The sequence below is a fragment of the Aegilops tauschii genome, chromosome 3 (genome assembly GCF_002575655.3).
Source record: "Aegilops tauschii subsp. strangulata cultivar AL8/78 chromosome 3, Aet v6.0, whole genome shotgun sequence".
NCBI lineage: Eukaryota > Viridiplantae > Streptophyta > Magnoliopsida > Poales > Poaceae > Aegilops > Aegilops tauschii.
In genome coordinates, this window is record NC_053037.3 from 27,217,311 (window position 1) to 27,237,695 (window position 20,385).

The window sequence follows — 20,385 nt, forward strand, 5'->3', positions numbered from 1 at the left end:
CTATGGTCGAAACGGGTTCCTGTTGATCGGGAGGGGTGTGGCATACCGCAAAAGGGACTCCGCGGGCTACTGTTCATCCACCGTCTACTGCTCCAGTCACCATGGGCTACTGTTCATCCACCGTCGACTTCCTCTAGCCTCCACCTACTACTGTTCATCCACCGTGGCTTCATCTTGCCTCCACCAGCTACTGTTCATCCAGCCTCCACCGGCTCCTATTCATCCAGCCTCCAGGGGTCCTGGTCATCCACCCCCAACCGGCTGAGGTGTGGCGGCCTCCTCGGGGTCCTGTTCATCCAGTGGTAATGGCCTACCACCACGGGGTCATGTTCATCCAACCACCATCGAGAACTGTTCATCCATAGCCAACCAACCAGCTCGACTCACCACGTCTCGCACAGGGCTCTATGGGCTTCAATAAGCAGCAGCAGCGATCGATCGCTAGGGTTCAGTTAGCAGCAGAAGCGAAGGAATCGCTCGGTTTCAGTCAGCAGCGAAGGAATCACTCGATCGGGTTCTGTTAACAGCTAAGGGATCGATCGCTCGGGTTCAGTAACGTAGCTAGTGCAATCACTCTGGTTCAGTAAGCGAACGCCTCGCTCGGGTTCAGTTAGAGCCCAATGCCTCGAACACACGCGCATACGTATACGAGAGAAACACGCAAACCACAGTGCATCGCTCGGCCCGCCCACCCACCGTAACCAGGAACTCCCTGAAATTTTCCTTGCCCTCGCTTCTACCACGATTTTTTTCGTCATGGACGACCCAAAGAATGTCATGCAGGTGCGTCTCCAGCCCGCCCAGGACGAAAAGCCCATTTTCTGTCATGATTTTAAAGTAGATCAAATCGACGGCAACTGCAAAGTTCCAAAGATGTAGCTCAAATTTAGGATAGTAGCCATGGCAATTTAACAGATCCAATTTCTATCAAGGTTCGTTAGTGGCGGGCATGGCAATTTTGAATCACACATTTGGGTCAGAATTGTTGGAAAATTTGTATGGTGAGGGGAGAGGAGAAGGGCCAGATTCATGCGATTACTTATCTTGAGGAATTCGTTGTTGTTTGTTTTTCGTCTAGATTGCGCTAGGGTTTGCTGTGGTTGCCATGACAACTTGAGAAACCAAAGGAGGGAGGGAGGGGAAGGAGCCGGTCGAGAGGTAGGCGATGGAAGAGGGGTTAGGGGAGGTTTTTAGGGTGACGACTCTCTCGCAGGGGACCCACACTAGTTTGTGGGGTGGGGCAGGTGTTCATTGGTCGTGCGGGCTAGCTGGGCTCTACGCTCGACCGCGTTGGTCGTCAGGTGGACGCCCGAACGTGCGGGTGTTCTCGTGTTTGCCCGAACGGCGGGCGTGTGAGCTAGCTTGGTGAAACACCACACGGATCGTGCGGCGCAACCCCCTTGTAGCCCGCACGTGTGGCAGTTATCAGCGTCCTTCTATTTTCCTCTACAGTGGAGTATGGCCAGCCAATGTAAATCGGTAAGTGCACACCAGAAACATATCAGATTGCAAGGCTAGCCGTTGGATTGTGATTAGTGGGCATGATCATGTGGTGGTAATGGGTCCGTGTATGTTTTGTAGGGTGTGTTTAGTGAAGTTCATGTTTGCTCTTTTATTAGTAGTGGAGATAGCGACTGAATAAAAAGTGGTGGGCCACCGATTTATTTTGATTTGTGTCGTATATGAAATATTTGTTATGTGGAGAAGGAAGAGAATCGGAAGGGTGACTTTTTTTTGAGAGGAAAATCGTGCCGCTTTATTTAACCAAAATTAGGAATGTCATCTGAAATTACATGCAAAATAAAGTCCGGTGGTGAACCCACCCACACTTCCGAACGGTTCTCACCTACACCTACTCGAGCAAGATTGTGAGCGGTAACATTTCCCGAACGTCTAATCCACGTGAACTTGGCCTCCTCCATGGACCTTAGCATCGTCTTGATCTCTTGCACCCAAGGGCCGACCGCAGAAAGGTCCCTCTCCTGGTTGTTTAGCTTTTGCACTAGCGCCAGGCAATCTACCTCCACATGAGCTCTCCGGATGTTGTGATCCATAGCTAAGCGAACAGCAGTTTTGCAAGCCAGAACTTCTGCCATCTCCGGATCGGTGACATTAGGGAAAAAGTGACATGACCCGGCTATGAACGCCGTGTTTTGGTCACGAAGGACTGCACCCCCTCCACCTTTGTCACCATGCCTCGAGACCGCGCCGTCGGAGTTGATCTTTACCCATCCATCTTCGGGGGGTTCCCATCGTTGGATGATCTTTGGCTCCGATTGTGATGCCCTCGTCTCGCGAGATGTTCTCCAATCCATAATCTGAACCTGTACTGCAGCTAATATTTCATGTGGCTGATCGATTTTCCTTCCCTCCCTAGTCTCGTTTCTAGCTAACCAGAGACCATACGCAGCCGGAAGCAACAGCTCTTTCTCATCCTCTGGAGCTCTCGTGAACCAGTCCAGCAGCCAAGCCGCAAGCGCACTCTGAGTTTGAATATACGGTGGTGGCCTCTCCAGGTCCCAGCCCGCCTTCTCCCTAACCTGCTGCCAGAACAGGTGCGAGTGTTGACAGTCCCAGAACCTGTGTAAGATGGTCTCTTCTCGAGCACACACCACACAAAAAACTCCCGGCTTGATTCTTCGACGATGGATTTCAGCTCCCACCGCAAGGCCGTTCCATATCATGCGCCACATATGGATCTTAGTTTTCCCGGGAGCACTCGTTTCCCACAGTGCCATATAACCCTTGTGCTTTGCAACCGAGCTCGAGGACTCCGGCTGTCCGGTCCTCGCTCTGTCTAGGGCCACCTAAGATGGTATGCAGACTTTACTGAGAAGACCCCGTTTCGTGTATAGTTCCAAGCTAGGAAATCTTCCGTTTCCGGTCCACCAATAGCTATCTGCATCACATCCGCCGCGTCGTCCTCTGAAAACATATGCTTTACTACCTCCTCGTTCCAGGAAATCCCGTCCGGGTTGATCAAGTGAGCAACCTTTGTAATCCCGTGCATATACTGTTGACCAAGGGGTCTCGTGCTGCCGCTGCGTGGGATCCAGGCGTCATGGTGGATATTTATGTTCGTCCCCGAGCCAACTCTCCATATGATGCCCTCACGGAGTAAGTCACGGCCATGCAGGATACTTCAAAAAGTGTAAGAACCCGCCGCCGGGCAGGATGCAGAGAGGATCGTGTCGTCCTTGAAGTAACGGGCCTTGAGGACTCTAGCACACAGAGAGGTTGGGAATTGCAAAATGCGCCAAGCTTGCTTGGCCAGCAAGGCTTGGTTGAAGGCCTCGAAATTTCGGAACCCCATGCCACCATCTCTCTTACTAGCACACATCTTCTGCCATGATATCCAATGGACCCTTCTCTCACCATTCATTGCACCCCACCAGAATTTAGAAGAAATCGAAGTCAGGTTCCGGCACATCTTCTTCGAGAGGTGAAAACAACTCATGGTGTAAGTCGGAGTCGCTTGCAACACCGATTTGACAAGAACTTCTCTTGCTGCTTTAGACAATCCTTGTCCTTTCCATCCACATACCTTTCCTTTTGAGCACTCAGTGACATGCTTAAAGGTGCCATCCTTCGATCTTCCAACCAGTGTCGGAAGACCCAAATACCGCTCGCTGAGTGCTTCTGACTGGATGCCCACCGATTGTTTCAACTGATCCTTGGTGCTATCTTGACATCCTCTTCCAAAAAAGATGGAAGATTTCTGCATGCTTACTATTTGCCCCGAAGCCTTCTCATAAATGGTGAGGGTCAGTTTTAGGGTCTCCATGTTTTCCTTAGTGCCTTCAAGAAAAACAATGCTATCATCTGCAAACAAGAGAAGAGTTACATGGGGGCCAGTGCTCCCGAACTTCACTCCCGTTAGCCTTTTATCGTTCTGGGCTCGTTTTAGGAGTGCTGAAAATCCCTCGACGTAGAAAAGGAACAAGTAAGGTGACAAGGGATCACCCTGTCTTAGACCACGAGAGGGGAAAAAACTCCTTGAGAGCCCGCCATTAAGTTTAACCGAGAAGGTAGCCGTGGTGACACACCGCATGATCATGGACACCCACTGCGGAGCAAAGCCAAATTTCGCCATAACTTGTTCAAGGAAAATCCACTCCACCCTGTCATACGCCTTCATCATATCCAACTTGATCGCACATAAGCTCTTCTTCCGCTTCCTTTGCCTAATAGCATGTACACACTCATATGCCACCAGTACGTTATCAGTAATCAACCTCCCTGGCACAAAAGCACTTTGCTCTTCAGAGATAAGAATAGGAAGTGTTCCTTTCAATCTGTTCGCCAAAACCTTCGTCGCTATCTTGTACAGAACGTTACATAAGCTGATAGGACGAAACTGCGAAAGTAACTCCGGTGAGTTCACTTTCGGGATCATGACAATAATCGTATCGTTAAAATCCGCGGGGGTCGTGGCTCCATTAAGGAAATCACGTACAGCTGAGCACACATCGTCCTTCACCAGAGACTAGTGTCTTTGGTAAAAGAGGGCCGGGAGGCCGTCCGGCCCCGGTGCCTTCGTCAGTCCCATTTGAAATAGGGCCTTTTCAATCTCCTCATCAGAAATAGTGGCTGTAAGTTTGGTATTCATGTCATCCGAGACTAAGGACTCAATGTTCTCTAATAGTGCATGTGCATCAACCGAACCCTCCGACGTAAATAGGGTCTCATAGAATTTGGCAGCCATTTCTCTCATCTCTTCGTTAACCATGCATCTCGTACCATCATCTTTCCTCAATGCCCTTATTGTGTTCTTTCGCTTGCGGTGGTAGGCTCGGTTTTGAAAATACTTGGTGTTCAGATCGCCGGCCCTCAACCAGTCCACCCTTGAACATTGCTTATACAGCACCTCCTCCCTCGCGTAAATCTCTCTGAGCTGTTCTTCGATGTCCCGGACCTCCAGTGAGGACCCGGAAGCATCGGCTCTACTGCGAGCATCTGCTAGTTGTGATTTTAGCTTCGCAATCTGTCTCCGGATGGACCCGAAAACTTCTCTAGCCCACCTTTGCATGCAGCCTGTCATCTTGCTTAGTCTATCCCACACCGCCCCCACTGTTTTTTCATCCGTCGCCCCATCTGACCATGCTTGAGCTATCATGGCATCGTAATGATCATGCCTTGTCCACGCCTCCTTGAACTGAAAAGGCCGATGCCCCCTCTCTTTCTCGCGTGGAGCTGTCTCCAACGCTCGAACAAGGATTGCTTGATGGTCAGATTCCTCCATCACAAGATGTTCAACACGAGTCTCTGGGAACATACTCATAAAACTGTCTGTGCACGCCGCCCGGTCCAGTCTGACCTTGATATTATCTGCTCCATCCCTCTTATTGTCCCAAGTATATGGGTACCCCGAGAACCCCAGGTCCGAAAGCCCACAATCAGCCAAGCAGTCCCTAAAGTCCTCCATTTGAGCAAACGGTCTCGGGTTACCTCCTAGTTGATCTGTTTGGAAGAGGGCCTCATTGTAATCTCCTGCACAAATCCATGGAAGATCGTCTTGTGCCCTCAAAAAAGAATTGCGTCCCATGAATTCTTACGTAGCTCCGTCTTAGGCTCACCATAGAAACCAGTGAATCTATAGGTCTTGCCCTCCCAAGTCATCTCAGTATCAATGAAGTATTGGCACCAGGGCCTCACCTTGACCTACACGTTCTCTCTCCACCATAGAGCTAGACCACCGCTCAAACCTTGGCAATCCACCGCCACACCACTTTTGAAACCCAAACTCCATTTTATTTTCTCCATAGCTCTCGCCTTCTTCTTTGTCTCCGAAAGAAAAACCACCGCTAGGTTGTATGACCGTATCAGGTCCCTTAGTTTGCCAACTGTCGAGTCCAATCCCGGTCCTCGACAGTTCCAGGCCAAGAAATTCATGGCGACCGGCGGCCCCCCTGTTCGGGGTCCGCCGATGAAGCTTTGTTCTCAGAAATACGATCAAAAACCGTAGATGTCTTCCTCCTAATGTCTCTCACAAACACATCATTTGGCATCTGTTTGTCTGGGTCATTCTTTGCCACCCAGTACTGCCTAGGTCCCCTCTTTCCCCCTTCGTTCTCCCCAGTAGAGTGTCGTTCAGCATGTGAGACCGGCCGGTATTCCTGCCTAGGCTTCCTGACAAAGTGCCCCCTCCTTCTTCCTTCTCTGTCACCATATGGCTCCCTTCCAACCCCCGTCTCATACCTCCATCTGTTTCCCCCACTAGAGCTCATATTGTAGGCATCCTCCTTGCCTTTCCACCCCTCCTGTCTATCCCGGGAGCTGCTTGCGTACCGCTGTTTCTCCTGCAGTTTATATCTAAGCTCCCATTCTCGTTTTTGCTAGATCATGTCGCGGATCGTGTTCATCTGCCCTGCTAGTCCTTACATTATCCTTTAGTGGGCTTGTAACTTCTCCTATGTCCTCCTTTCTAGCACCGCCAGTGCAGATGCCCTCCGACTTGGCAAAATCATCCTGGAGATTGCGCTTTGTAGGAGCAGCCGTATTGCCAGTGTTAGTCTGGCGCCTTGGGTCGCTGTCGCCCGTGCGCTTGCTCCCCCAGCTATTGCTACTCCCCGTAGGTCCGGAAGAAACTCCTTTTGCCCCATTGTTCCTCCGAGGAGATGCACGAAGCCAACCCCCCCCCCCCCCACTGAGACTTCTGGTCCAGGGGAGGGATACAAACGCCATCAACATGAACCATCCTCCCGCATTCAAAGCAAATGTGTGGTACCTTCTCGTAGTAAAAATCAAAACACGTGCCAACTTTATCATCTCTCGAGGTTTTCAGGTAGAAACCCCTCACCAAAGGTTCAAACACATTAATTTTTGCTCAAACTCTGAGAAACTGTCCCCTAGCAAGTCCATCCTTGTCTGTGTCCACACGAACAATTTCGCCAAGCCAGTTCCCGAGAGCTCTGCCAAACGATTCAGTCCTTTTATCAGGTGGTAAATCATCCACTCGTACCCATATATCAGTCCTGTCGAAAACCATCTCCGACGGCCTAGTTTTGCCTTCATACTCCTTCAGGATCAAGACACTGAAATCATACTGCCATGGGCCGTTATTCATCGCATGCTTCCAGTCACCCTCACTCCCAAAATGAACCTCAAACGTATTGGATCCTAGATCTGCGAATTTGGCTACTTTGTGCAAGCCCCAGGCACGCTGCATTGCATGTTCCACTGCACTCATAATCATCGGCCTTGCCGAGCATACTTTCCCCACCGCTGACCACCGAAAGTTCCTTTGTGGCGTATTCTCTGGTTCTTCAAACACAAACCCTGCAGCTTCCTTGTCCATCAGTACCATCCCCCCAAGTCTCGCCGAAAGACTCGACGTGGGATCCGGGGTTTTGCTTTCAATCGGGGACTTTGAAGGAGCCCGGCTAGCTGTGTCATCAGTCCTGCGCTTCGGCGTAACCACTGCATCCCCCGCTCCGACCGTGGTGTTCTTCCTGCTCGAGGCCAGTGCCTCTTGCAAGCCCTTCGTATTCTTCTGGTTTGCCGTCCCAGAGCCGGATGCATGGCTAGAGCGGCTAGTAGTTTTCTTCTGGATCGCCTCGTCCACCTTCTCCGATGCATCGTTTTGTTTCCTTGGTGTCGCCATCGCCGCCGCCGCCGATGAAGATCCCATCCCCGAAACCCTAGTCGCCTTTCCTCCTGCCTCCTCCGCCATCCGCTCCAGCAGTGAAGACGGGAAGTCGCCAGTCGGTTTAGAGGGCAGCGCCGTCGCCTCCCCCGAAGATCACCGAATCCTCTCTCACCCCCGCATCGCAAACCCTGGGCTGGGTTATTTCGTTGTAAAAAATCGCAGTAATAGAAATCGGTGGTAGGTGGGAGGGGCATGGGTGGGAAGGGGAAGTGCTCCAAGGAGGCACTCGCACATGCTCGAGGTACATTAAGCAAATTAATAAAAAAATAGAGGATTTCTTTGCACAGAATCTTGTGACAGGCATACAGAACTACTCCATCCGTCTCAAAATAAGTGTCTCAACTTTAGTTCAATTTAGTTTAAGAAAACTTTAGTTTAAATTTCAGTTTATCTATTTTGGCAGCACAGAAACTCGGATTTTATTTTAGTCGCTCCTTGTTCTACGCCGTACCGCATTTTCTTTTTCTCTTTCAGGGAAGCCAGCCGCGCTGCTGCATCCCCATCGCCTGTCTGGCTGTGACCCTAGTACCCGTTCCTCTTTTCACTTTACAGAATGTACGTACCAACTAGCTTTCGTTTTAACTACCCACACCTCAAATTCCGGACAGTAAGACCAGGCATTTTCTTTTCTTGAGAAAATAGAACGCGCTTTCCCTATAGAATAAAATAAAAATAAAATGCGCTAGTCCGAAGCATTCATTCCAGCTGGTTGATGAGATGCGAGGGCCACTTCTACCTAACATGCCTTAATAAATCGGTTCAATTGAGATGCATTATTCGATCCAGTATTGCGTATATCTCGTTGTCTAAATTTTCATTTACACAGTGGTCTAAAAAGATTCTATCATGTACACAACTAGTATTTTAGCAGATTGTCTATACATAGGGCCTGTTCTGAAGTCATCTGTCTCCACACCCCAGAAAACTCCACGCACAGAGCCGGGCCGAACGCCTGAGCTCCATGGAGTGAGCTTCACGAAGCGGACCGAGCCTCTAGTGAAAAGCGGAGAAGCTGCTAAAGCCCAGCTGCACCAAATGGAATCAGAAGTTTGGCATAATTAGGAATGTCACCGCCAAGTAAAAAACGTTTCGCGCAGAACATCTCTCGGATATAATCTCTTATATATTTTAATAGTATTATCTTATATTAACTACCAATTCAACTACTGTTTCAGTAGTTATAATCCTCTATAACACTATGCTTCCTGATTTTAAAAGAGCTGACATTCAATTAAGGTCTCTAATTGGGACTGAACTACCCGATTTTGATTGGGTGAACAATTGCTCACAACTATCTCATTCAATTATTTTATATTATACACCATGCTTTCTAATTTTTAAGGCCTCACAATTAATCGAGGTATTTAATTTAGAATTGGGTCAACCTGATTTTGACCGGGTCAACAATTTCTCAATGGCTCTCCCATTCAATTTTTTTAATTCCCTATGTTTCCATTTGAAGCTTTTTCATTCAATAAAGGTATTCAATTTTAGTTTAAGTTTACAATGTTGAACGGGCAAATGATTTTTCAAATCAATCAGTAACAACCAGCCTATAAAAATGTATCAATCACGCGGACCATCCCATGACCTAAAAAAGAAGCGTCCCCATGTGATATTGCAGCACCAATATAGTACATGCAACCACCGACGTAGAAATTTCCTCATGTAAATGTACGTTAATCAGCGGATAACATAGAACTACACCACAAAAGGCTCATCAAATCACCAGATTGTAAACAAAAATGAAGCACGCTCCATCATGTGAAGATGCTACACTTACACACTGACGGAGCGTCGTGGGGACAATTCCGGGCTGTGGCCACCCCTTCCGTCAGCACAAAAAATATATTTATAGGATACACGGCCCATTTTCATGGCCCACGGTGGACTAGGACGATCGTCAGCCCGTTACGAGGGAGGAGCAGTGGTTCGCCGCCCCATCCCTGTTCCTCTGGTCGCCCCCCATGGTGACTGTTGCCACTTCCAGGTCTTCCTCCTCCTCTCAACTTCTCCTACCCTAGTTCCCTGAGTGGCCACGTGTTCTTCCTCCTCGGCTCCTCCCCATCTCCATTCTCCACTAGTCCCCTACTCCCTGACCCCCTGAGCAACTGCTCGAGTCCCCTCCCAATCCAGTCCCTAAATCCACTTTGTATGCTTGCTCTTTTCTTCTAGATCCTTTCTCAAATCAAGCAGTAGCAAGTTAGGGCAAGTTGCAAGCTGGGAGCGACAACTAGACATTTATGTTATGTGGCTTTAGGTTTCTGCAATTCTATCTTGACATGTAAATTGCAGACTACCTTTATTTCTTTATTTTAGATGGTTAGGGTAAGTAGATTACTTCAAGTAAAAGAACAAATGTGGGATTACTATTTTTCAGCTGATAAAAATTTGTTTACAAATTCCAATTTAGGAGCAATGGACAGAAACAACCATGCATTTCATTTTTGCTGAATCTTTAGTGAATCATTCAGTCCATGAACTTGCACTTTCTTGCTTTTACTTGCTATTTTTTCATAAATCTGAACCTGTTGCCCCCCTCCCCTCATTTTTGGTTCACGGTCCGCCACTGCACTTACAGACAATTTTTCACGGAATAAAGCTTACGGACTGTGATGGCATCATTAGGGCATGTACAATGGGGGCAGTACCAAGGTGCTGCCCCAGCCCATCCACGTCGGTCCATGAAATTGGGACTACTGGTCAAGCTCACATCGATCCATCGCACCTGTGGCTTCGTGACGTCTTCAACAGCTACCGCTGCCCCGATGTTGGACCATGCATCGGATAAAGTAGCTTGTCTCTATCTTCTCTGTTGCGTACTATCCGTCTTTCTTTTCCCTCTTTCATCTCTCTCCTCACTTTATCAACCGAGGAAACCGCCTCCTCTGCAAGCGCCCGTCCAGTCTGCAAGGCAAGCCTAGTTAGCTCTGTGGGGCAGCGATATGAGGCATACCATTGGCCATGCCCTTAGATTGGGGAAGAGGAAGGGCCTACCCCTGACATTAGGGGGGGGGGGGGGGGGGGGGGGAAGCGAATTAGATGAGGCCACGACTGCCCGTAGGACTGGTTCCGTAACTGTTGTCCGTAGGCAGAGCAATTTCGGTGTTCGAGACAAGAAGAAGCCTCTTCTTTCATGTATGTACGCTTAAGGCTAGTTATAGTGGGGAGTAAGTTAGACTAGTAACATACATATGTTACTAGTCTATGTTATTACCTTCATAGTGGGGAGTAACATATATGTGCTATCATGCAAACCATCATTTATTAAGACGTAGACTCGTTTTGTTTTGGGATGTGTTATGTTACAGTAACATATTATGTTACTCCAACCATCTCTCTTCTTATTAAATACATGTCATGTAAGCAAAATTTTTTTGGATGTGTTATGTTACTTGCTAAGTTATTCTCACTATGACCAGCCTAAAAATAATCAGAAACAATCCGCTCCTCTTGACATGTGGGTTTCGCTGTCGGCGCGCACCGCAGAAGCTTTCTCCCATGGGAATGTCGATGACAATTTCTTTGGGAACCCCTTTCTCCTTTCTCCTTGCAGTAATAATGTTTTGAGGTGGTTGCCCAGCAACATTCCTACGCTGCTCCTCTGCTAGCTTGTCCCCGAGGCACAGGGGTCAACCCAGTAGCGCCTCTCTGGCCGACCCGCGACTGCTCCGATTTTGATCCGTCTCCTGGCCGGCCCCGCCTGGCCGGCCGGAGCCACCGCCCTGCCGCCCGCGGCCTGCGTCCTCTGCCCCCTCTGGCTGGCGCTCAGCCGCTGAGCCCGTCACCTTCTTCCGAGAGAGGTACCCATCCCCTGAGGCAGCTCCTCGCGTCCTTGGCTTCTCTGTGGTTTGGAACCAGAAATTTTCTCGGCCCCTTTCTCCATTTTCCTTGTATAAAAAATGTTCTGAGGTGGCATGTCATTGTACCAACATAAAGAGGTGGTCACGGTCAGGGCAAGCCGCAAATTTAACAATTTTGACATGTGGATGAAATCATTTCATAAAATGAACTGCTTCTAAAAAAGTTTTACTCAGCTGACCTTTTTGAGTGGCACCCGATACGAAGGCGCCACACTGCATTGTGCAACGCCTGACTAACAGGCGCTACACGCCTGGCCAGCGTCGCACACGAGACTGCCTAAAAATTACTAAGTCAATGTGCAGAGCCTAAGAGCTAGGCACCACACTATACTGTGTAGCGCCTAGCTTCTAGGCGTTGCACTAGTGGTTGCACTACAAAATGAAGCAAACACTAGTGCAACGCCTAGAAGCTAGACGCTACACTGTATAGTGTGGCGCCTAGCTCTCAGGCGCTGCACACTGACTTAGTAATTTTCGAATTACACGAGTGCGACGCTGGCTAGGCGTGCAGCGCTTGTCAGTCAGGCGCTGCACAGTGTAGTGTGACGCCTTCGTGTCGGGCGCCACTCAAAAAGTCATCTGAGTGAAAAAATTTAGGGGCAGTTCATTTTGTGAAATGATTTCATTCACAGATCAAAATTGTCAAATTTGCCAGGGCAAGTGAAGGGAAAGTAGCCATCCTAAGAGCATCTCCAACAGACGCCCAATATTAGCGCCGTGCCCAAAAATTCGCAAGTTTAGCGCGCGCAGTTAAAAATAGCACTCCAGCGGACGCTGCATAATAAGCACACTGTAAAAAGAGTTCAGCGTGCCGTAAGAAATTAGATCACAAGCCGTATATTTAGCGTGTGAGCTCCAGCGCGCTGAACTTCTCACGCACGCTGAAAAGTGTCCCGTACGCCCGCGGCCGCTGTTGGCCTCCTCGCGTGCGCCCGCCGTCGTTCTCCTCGCGTGCGGCCGACGCCGGCCGCCCGGCCTCCTCGCGTGCGCGCGCCAGCCCGCCAGCCGGCCACAGGCGTCGGGGCGCGGGCGCGGCCACGGCTACGGCGGCGACGGGGCGGGGAGGAGTGCGGCCACGGCCACGGCCACGGGCGGCGGGGCGCAGGCGCGGCCACGGCCACGGGCGGCGGGGCGCGGAGGAGCGCGGCCACGGCCACGGTGGGGCGGACCGCAGGCGCGGCCATGGCCACGGCGGGGTGGACCGCGGGACGGCCACAACCACGACGGCGGGGGGCAGGGAGGAGCGCGGCCACAGCCACGGGCGGCGCGGGGACGGCCACGGCGGGGTGGAGCACGGCGGCGGCGGCAAACAGGCCACGGGCGGTGAGCTAGGTACGGACACACGTGGTTAATTTTGGGCGCCGGTTGGAGATGCTAATGTTGCCAGCTGTGCAGTATATTTTTGGGCGTCTGCTGGAGATACTCGGTCATCCGGCACGCTAAAACGCTATTTTGACACTATAAAAAAATTAATGCGCGACTCCATAGGGCGTCTGTTGGAGATGCTCTAAGCTGGGAGAGGCTAGCATGATGAAGCTGCCAGCTGCTGCAAGACGATGCGATCTCTGCTCATGAGATTGAGCACCGCATCTCATCTCATCTCATACGCTGGTAAGCTAGCCAGCAGGCATAGTCGATCATATGTTTTCATGCTCTCCTACCTGCTCGATGGCGTAATTCTGTCTGTTGACCACCCAGATCTTACACCTATGTATCCATGATCTGCCTGCAACTTCTTGAGAAGAAGAAGAAGAAGAAGGAACCTCATCGGGACCATGGACGGAGACCGGAGGAGGGACCGAGGGAGCAGGGCGCGATCGCCCGGCCGGCACGCGCACAGGGCAGCCCGGCGCGGCGTCTCATCGCCTGGGTGCAACTTCTCTTCACTGAGTGATTTGATCGATCTCGGACCGTTCTCGATCGGTGTCCGCCGTTGATCGAGCTCGCTCGTGACCCGTTTCGATCCTTGGTCTGTGTTTCGCAGAGGCTTTTTGTTCAGAGGCATAGCTGGCTGGCAAGGTGGCAAGTGGCGGGGCGCCCGGCGTGTTGCTGCTCCTCATGGCCTTCTTGGTCCAGAAGAACTTGCGCCGCTCCTATCTGTCATGGCACAATTCGCGGCGTTACGGGCCTTGGCGGCTCGCCGCGACCTCCTTCTCCGGCGGCAGACCAGAGCAGCCGTCTACATCTAGGTAACTAACATGATGAATACACGATGCAGTCAACTAGCACAGTTCTCTTACAATGATCATTTCATAATGTTATATTATGCTCCAAATTCAAGTATAAATAGGGAGGCTAACTTCTGATGAGCGAGCGGAGCGAGGCCCGTCGCCGGTACGGATTAGTTTCGATCTAAGTCATCTGTGTTATATATACCTCTTGTAAGCCGCCGCACGTGATAAGTTGATCAGTTGAAAATCCCCGGCGTTTGTAACCTCCCCTAATATGATAAAGTTTGGCTGGCTGACGTCCGTGGTTTTTTTCCCTTCATGTTGGAGGGATTTTCCACGTTAAAATCCCGTGTCCCTTGCTTGTTATTCGTTCTTCGTTGAGTTAATTTGCTTGTCGTATCTCTAACACGTAAAAGGCGCAATGGCAGCGCAGGGCGCTGTGGGGCTACCTGCCGATGAAGAGAGCCTCAGTGATCTGCTAGTGCGCTTGGAGGCAGAGCATTGCGAGGAGGCAGCTCGGCAACCTCAGACTGGTCCTGCCCTGACTCCTCTTCATCTTCCACTCCTAGTCGCTTGAGTGGTTGGTCAGTCATCTGAAATGTGCAGGCCAACGTTGAGAGGGAGAGGCTGGATGAGATCTGCAGGCTACATGAGATGGTGGATGTGCGGCAGCAGGCCGTCGAGGACGCCGAGGTGAGGGTGAACGCCGAAATGTTTTTCGAATTTTACACAAAATCCCCTGCACTTTCAGTTAATCAACCCGCAGTTCACTTTTAAGTGACAAATTGAATCGTTTTTCACGTTTTTATAGAAAACATTATGTCTTTTATACTAATTAACCCGCAGTCTACGTAGAACAATTTTTTTAATATCCATATCTTTTAAACCATAACTCCAATTTTAACATATTATATATGACATTTGAATAGGATAGCCGCTCCTCCCTTCCCTTCTCCTCTTCCGCCCTCGTGCCGCCTCCAATCGTTTTTCACGTTTTTATAGAAAACATTATGTCTTTTATACTAATTAACCCGCGGTCTACGTAGAACAATTTTTTTAATATCCATATCTTTTAAACCATAACTCCAATTTTAACATATTATATATGAAATTTGAATAGGATAGCCGCTCCTCCCTTCCCTTCTCCTCTTCCGCCCTCGTGCCGCCTCCCCGGGAGGCGGCCGGGGCGGCGGGCGCCTGCTCCCTCGTCCTCCCACCTCGTCTCATCCCCCCTCTCCCCCGACACTGCTGGCGGGCGCCCCAGGCTCTAGCCCGGGTTGTGTCGGCGGCGGCGGGATCTTCTCTCCCCGCGTGTGGGTCCTTCCTGCCCGGAGGCGGAGGGCGGCGGCGGTGTCGCTCGACTAGGCGGCGGTCCGCCGACCCGACGACGGTGGCCAGCGACAGCCGTGGTGGCGACACTGCTCCTTGGCGGCGGGGCAGCTTGGTGGCGCGCGCGGGGTGGCCAGCGGCGCGCCCTCGGCCCAGATCTGGGCCCTGCGGGCCCTATCTGGGTCCTAGCGGCCGGCCCCCGGCGTGGCCTCGTTGTCTTCTGCGTGGTGAGGAGGTGGAGCAACTCAAACCGGGGGCGGCGACGCCGACGACGGGCTTGCTGCAACGTGAAGGCGGGAGCTTTACAGGCCTTTGGAGGCCTGGCCGGGCCTGGTATGCTCCTGCTATTGCGTTTGGTCGGCTGTCGTCGTTGACTGTGGAGGTTGGGCCCTCCCGTGTGCTGACGGTGATGTTGCCTCTAGTCCCGTCTCCTCCTCTTCGGTGTGCAGACCTCACTTCGTGGTGCCGTGGTGAGACGGCGTGAGAAGCTTCCAGACCGTGTTGGTGCAGGGTGGTGATCGGTTTCGATGGCGGGCTCCGGAGTGCCCGAGGTGAAGGTTGGGATCGGGAGAAATCCCTGTCGACTTGGCCGACACCGATGCGGTGGCACCTGAGGGTGCCGTCGGACCTTCCTGGAGGGCGTCGGGGGCTATCCTTCTTCTCTCCTCGTCGCGTACCGGGGGAAACCCTTTGCAGCAGCATCGGCATCGTCGCGTCCCTTCTTGGAGGTGTTGATTGGTACCGGCGCTTCGGAGTCTAGGAGCTTGGTGGGAGACCTTCGGTGGGCGCAGTGGTCGTGAGGCTTCTTCGTGTTTTTGTCGATCCGCCGTTGTCGGCATTTGTTTCTTTTGTATTTTCTCTCTCGTGTCTTTTGGGCGTGTCTCTACTGTTTCCGCCTCAGCACCTATCGTTGGCTGTATCGGTGGTTGCTTTGTAATACAAAGTGGGGGAAAACCATTTTTCGTCATATATGAAATTTGATTAAAAAAATGTGTAGAATCCAAATATGATGTTACTTTATCTCTTAATCATTTTTAAAATACTGTTTAGAGTGCCACCTTAATCAATAACGCACAAACAAATTGGAGATGAAATAAATGTAGCAAGAGAAAAACATCATCTTATGACACGAGAGACACGGTGTACATTGACTATATTCAAGCGTGTTGTGGTTCTGTAAGCACTATGACCATCGTATGCGAGAATATGATGACGGACAAATGGCAACTAGATGGGATGTCATGTTGAAATAAAGAACATTGACCTATTGATTTCTTGGCTCATGATTATTTGGGTTACGGGCATGTGGTATCTTTTTCTCCCATTGCAATGCATGGGCTCTTTTGCTAGTATGTAATAAAGTACAAATGCAGAATTTAACTTTTAAGAAGGTTTGTAGTTCATACCTAAGTCTTGATTTAAGCTTAAAGGCAATAGGACTTGCAGGTATACCCACCATACAATTTTCCTTGAAGGCCATCTCAAGGAGGTTCCTTTTTCACAATGATTTTTTTCGGGCGAAATGGAGAGAACATCAGGCCTCTAATCCTTGCAGTCAATCTCTCAAGAAGCTTAAGTCAATCCTCGAACTAAGAAATAAAGAAAAACATGTGAACATTGGTCCATGAAGTCACTACTCCAAACCTTTTTGGTCATAACCACTGATCAAATAACCTGCATGAGGGTCAATGAATCCAGGTTCATCGCCTATTGGAGCGGATGAAGACCATGCCGACACTGAAAATTGAGGTGCATTTGCATAGCATTCGCCTTCTGCATAGCTAGACGAGGGCGAGGCATGTATTTGAATTACCACTGCCTCTCAAACCTATATCCTTTATGACATGTCACTTATCATGAAATTGTTGTGTCTTTAGCTCTTTTTTGTCTATCTACCTTGAACAATCCATAGATCCCTGACATATTTATTTCATCAATTCCTGGCAACAGTGCACGCAGGCGGCCGCTGCCCCGTTTTCATCTTCCGTCTCGTTCTTCAATGGACTTCAACTCCCAAAGCACACAGCATAATGCTAATTAACAGATCTTGCAGGCATGTTATAAGAGGAGCATGGAAAACGCTTCGCTAGGGCGTAGCGCCTGTGGCGTCTACGGGGCGACGCCCCCACCGCCGCCACCGTTGCCGGGCCTGGCCTTGGCCTCCGCTGGCGTCCTTGCCGTGTGCGCCCCCTGGTCGTACTACGGCCATGTTGCGGCTACGTCCGCCTCCGCCGGGACTCTCTGTCCATGACAGTGTGCTGGTTCATCTGATGGCTAAACCTAGATGCATCCGATCCAAGAACTCCAAAGCAGACACTTTACGGGACTTCTACTCCGTCGCAACTCCAATCAGAAATCCTAAAGCATCAAGGAGTTTGTGCGCATCTCATCTCAAGATCAGCGACCCATCAGATCGGAGCTTGGCGCCTGACTGTACACCTCATGTCATGTTCATACTGTTCGTACTGTCCACGACATCGCCGCTGGCGCCACCACTAGCGATCGCGTCGGAGGTAACCGAGGTGAAACCAGATGTTGGTGGGGGCAACAAAGGGGCTCCCCTTGTGGATGCTACCCGCCCGAAGCCAATAGCTGGAGGATCTGAGGCCCTTGGGGCGGACAGCTCAATGTGGCGCGCGATCGTCACTATGCTGGAGATGGCACCTTCTCGGATCGATCGTCAGCTCTTCGGGTCAATCCGTGGACACAATAAAGGAACAGTCAGCGGGTTACGGACCAGAAGTTTGTATGGAGGGTGAGGATCAGGAAGAAACAAAGGAGCTTGCTGAGGTTGTTATGGTGGCGGCGGATCTGGGCCCCAGGCCCGGGGCGTGGCATTTTTTGTAAGTTATTACCTATGCATGTTTTTGAATGGGCCCGGGGCTTGGCCCAATACACATCCAGCCATCCAGGGCCCAGGCCAGGCAGTTGCTCCATCGCTCACCTGCTCCCTTCGTTCCCCACGCATCAGCCCACCGCTCGCATCTGGCTCCCTTCGCTCCCCTTCCCCAGACCTAGTCGACGCAGCCACGCAGGGTCGCAGGCAGCCGCCGCCGCTCCGCGGTCGGCGCTCCCCGCCGGTGACTCCCCTCCGCTCCGCGCTCCCCTACTCGCCTGCTCCGCGCTCCCCTACTCGCCTGCTCCGCGCCTCCGCCTGCTCCGCCTCCGCGGTCCACGCCTGCTCCGCCCGCCCGCCCGCGCCCTCCCCTGCTGCTCCGGACTCCGGTGCTCGCCGGCTCGCCGCCTCGACCTCTCCTGGCTCCATGCTGCCACGCCGTCTTCCCTCAATCCCTCTGCTGAGTGGAGTGCTGACTGCTACCCAGAATTGGTAATGGGGCTGTTGTCTGTTGATACAAATTTCAAAGATTAAACATTTTTCATCTGCAATCTGCTTATGGAATTGGTTGCTGCTGCTGTCAAACATTCAATTTCACTAGGATTGAATTTGAATGTGAATGTTGCTGCTGCTACTGTTAATGTCAATTTCATTTCATTTTGTAGAAATAAAAGATGAAGAGATTTTTCATCCACGGCCGCAACAGAAGTGTCTACACCCGGAGTTTTAGCAGGGAATCAAGGGGCGAGAGGACTGAAGTCATTGATTTGGTACTCTTTTTACTGCATGTACTGTTCGTACTTTTTGTCATTTTTTTATCTATTTTTGGTATATCTTTAAGCATTGAGTTTAAATTCAAAATTATTGATACAATTGAGCCATATTTGAGGTAGCTATAGTTTGATGGAGGTTAAGTTTTTCTCTCGCAAAATTTTTTTTTTTGGGCCCTGGGCTTGCTCCATTCCTGGATCCGTCACTGATGGTGGGGTGTTACCGGAATCGACAAGGACCTGGATAGGAAGGGAAACAGGGAGCAGCAGGGAGCGTGAGGTGGATATGAAGGCAACCAGCCATGGGGCTGCTGGTCAACTGACGGGGCCAGGTGTGGTGCCCCATCAGGAGCCATGAATTGCCTCAGTTGAAACGGTCGGGGAGTTGAAACAAACCGACAGTTCAGGATCTGGTAGCCCTTGTTAAGGCTACCGAGGTGAGGATAGTGTTCTTATGTGAAACCAGGCAAAGTTCAGAAAAAGTTCGACGTCTGCGTAATAGGCTGGGTCTCAAAGGTTTTGCTGGTGTTGATAGTGTGGGTCTTAGTGGTGGTCTTGCATTATTTTGGTGTGATCAGATATACGTTGATGTCAAAGATATGAATGAAAGGTTTATCAATGCGTATGTCCATGGGTCTCTTACTGCACCTCTTTGGCGGCTGACTTGTGTGTATGGGGAAACTAGGATGGAAAACCGGCATCGTATGTGGACAAGTTTACAGAATTTGCACGTAAGTTCAGATTTGCCATGGTGTGTCATCGGTGATTTTAAGAAGCCATGTGATCCTTGTTAGATGTGTATAGTCCCTTTTCGATACATCCCCATTGTATATGAGTTTCTTGCACTTTACCACACATGTATATGTAATGGCTTTTGGCCCTCAGTGAATACTAGTTGCTGATTATCTAACATGGTATCAGATGCTAGGTTAGCCTCCCTCCTGCACGATGCAATTCCGTGCACGCCCTAGAATGTGCTCGTCGTCGCCTGTCCCCGACACCCTTCTTGTCTCTGCCTCGTTTGGGCCTGCTCGCAGCCCGTCGCTTTCCTCCGACGTCGGTCGCCGCTTGCTGTTGGCCGCCCTTCCCCGAAGCTGGCCGCCACCTGCGCGGCCGCCGTCTCCTCTATCGCCGTCGCCGCCTGCTTGTTGGGCCGCGGCAGAGGCTGCTTCTTCTTCGACCGGTCTCTGCTGCCTCGGCCGGCCACCCCTTCCTACCTCGCCGGGCTGCGGCTCCCTCGCCGCGCCGTCGTCGCTTCCTCAAACGACCGGCCGCCCCTGCCCCACCTCTCCCTTCCAGGCCCGACTGGCCGGCGCGGCTGCCTAGCCCGCGCGCTGATGGCTAGTCCGCCCGCTGCTGGCTACTCCGCCCGCTGCCGGCTGCCTCATCCGTTTTGGTCCGGAGTTATTCCCCGATCCAGATCGGGTCTCTGTGAAGGTTGACCACAAAAGAGAGAGAGAGAGAGAGAGCTCGCCATGTCTTCTTCAGGCTATGTTGCTATTCCTCGGTGCTCAGTGATCTTCGATGGCACCAACTATGCTGAGTTTGCGAGCTTCATGCGTATCCATATGCGCGGTCTTCTTCTGTGAGGTGTTCTCTGGCGAGGTTCCCTGTCTGCCATGCCCTGTTGCTCCCGTGGCTCCTACCCCGCCAGTATTGCCGGTTCTTGCTGTTGATGCTTCTCAGGCTGATCGGGTGCATCCAAGGCTCTCAATGATGTCGCGGTTGATGCATATGAACAGCCGATGTCAGCTTATTCCGATGATCT

The 20,385-nt window shown here is 51.1% G+C and overlaps 1 long non-coding RNA gene across 1 annotated transcript; it reads left to right on the plus strand.

Moving 5' to 3' along the window:
• Positions 1-17,712: 17,712 nt before the first annotated feature.
• LOC120976392 (uncharacterized) lies at positions 17,713-19,264 on the plus strand. Its single transcript, XR_005771774.3, has 2 exons — positions 17,713-18,339; positions 18,513-19,264. It is a non-coding gene; the product is annotated as an uncharacterized lncRNA (long non-coding RNA).
• The last annotated feature ends 1,121 nt before the right edge of the window (positions 19,265-20,385 follow it).